Raw genomic sequence first — 1,447 nt, 5'->3', positions numbered from 1 at the left:
TGTGTTTGCTTAGTAAGAAAAAATATGAAAAATAAAATTTAGGACATTGTATTATTTGTTTGTAAAAATAGTTTCTATGTACTTCCATTTTCATTGTTTTCACATGTTGATGCCTTTGGTCTAGTGATTCAATTTTCTTTCTTAAGTTAACTCTGCCATTTTTATTAAAATTATTTTTTTAATGTGACAATCGATGAGTTATTTTTTTATTGCATGAATATGTTTTATAATAGGCTTTCAATTCAGGTTTATTCTTCATAATTTCTCATATTTTGTTCCTTTTAATTTTGGTTTTTTCTTGACTTAAAATCTTTGAAACGTTTCAAATATGGATGATATTTTACTTTTATACAAGGGTTTGTTTACCTGATATTGATACAGCTTCAAGGGTTTACTATGAAACAAATGGTGTATCCATGGAAGACATGTGAAACTATCTGGTGTTCTCATGGACTAACCAAGGGTTCACTGGTTTACCTTAATTGTCCTGTCCAATTTATGTTTAAATCTACAAAGGTAACTATCCTTGAATCCAGGAACAACACAGGTTTAGCCTTAAAAATTCTCTTTCTTTTTTGTTTGAAACTTGAAATAATTAAGCAAATGAAGTAGTGGCAATTTTTATGAATATGGATGATTTGTTTACAGATGGAGATGCTATTTTGCTCAACGGTAGTTGATATTTCTTTCTTACTTGAGCCAATGGTTCTAACTAGAAAGATCTTTAAGGCATGGAATTCTTGTTCTCAAGTAAGCAACAATACCCTTTTTTATTATTTGATTGACTTCTTTCTTGCACCCCTACCCTTCTGCATTGCCAGGGGTAGGGCTGCATGAAATAATATATCTGACATTGAAGATTTAATGTAGAAATCCAAAGGTGAGGAGACTGGCGCGCACACTCTAGAAATGCTTAAGGCAGAGAAAGAAGGACTAGAATCACCACTTCACAATGAGAAATGGTTGTCTGTCCAGCTAAAGCAAGAACTAGCATATGCAGAGGCTTAACGCAGACATGTACAAGGTATAATTTTATTAATTTATTCTTAAATTAATTTATTTGTATAATTTATAAATATAATAATAATATTTAAACTATAGATTATAAAATATTATAAGAATATACTAATTTAAATTATATCAAGGGTTTGGTGATCAGTTTTATTCACTCCTTTTGACCATCACTGTTGAAAGTAAAATCATTCATGGTTAAGTTTATAACTCCTATTGTGAAGGTATTATTGGCTAGAATTTACATGTTCAATATTTTGCAGCAAGCTTTCTTGTTGTTTATGCTCTCTTTTTTTCGCATAGGCTTCTCACATGGTCAACAATATGAAGGAAGAGATACCATATTATTCCATGCCAGAGTACCATTCTCGGAAGGAAAGCTTGGGTGGTAATACAAAGGGCTAGATCATTAAGTACCGTTTTTTATTTCTATCCC

At 31.0% G+C, this 1,447-nt stretch overlaps 1 long non-coding RNA gene across 1 annotated transcript; it reads left to right on the top strand.

Annotated features, from left to right (window-relative positions):
• Positions 1–291: 291 nt before the first annotated feature.
• Positions 292–895, top strand: LOC120164416. Its single transcript, XR_005519732.1, has 3 exons — positions 292–516; positions 649–750; positions 871–895. It is a non-coding gene; the product is annotated as an uncharacterized LOC120164416 (long non-coding RNA).
• The last annotated feature ends 552 nt before the right edge of the window (positions 896–1,447 follow it).

The sequence above is a fragment of the Hibiscus syriacus genome, unplaced genomic scaffold (assembly GCF_006381635.1).
Source record: "Hibiscus syriacus cultivar Baekdansim isolate YM2019G1 unplaced genomic scaffold, ASM638163v2 tig00111522_pilon, whole genome shotgun sequence".
NCBI classification, from domain to species: domain Eukaryota; kingdom Viridiplantae; phylum Streptophyta; class Magnoliopsida; order Malvales; family Malvaceae; genus Hibiscus; species Hibiscus syriacus.
The sequence above is the reverse complement of the archived record's forward strand: the minus strand, read 5'-3'. Positions and strand labels throughout refer to the sequence as shown.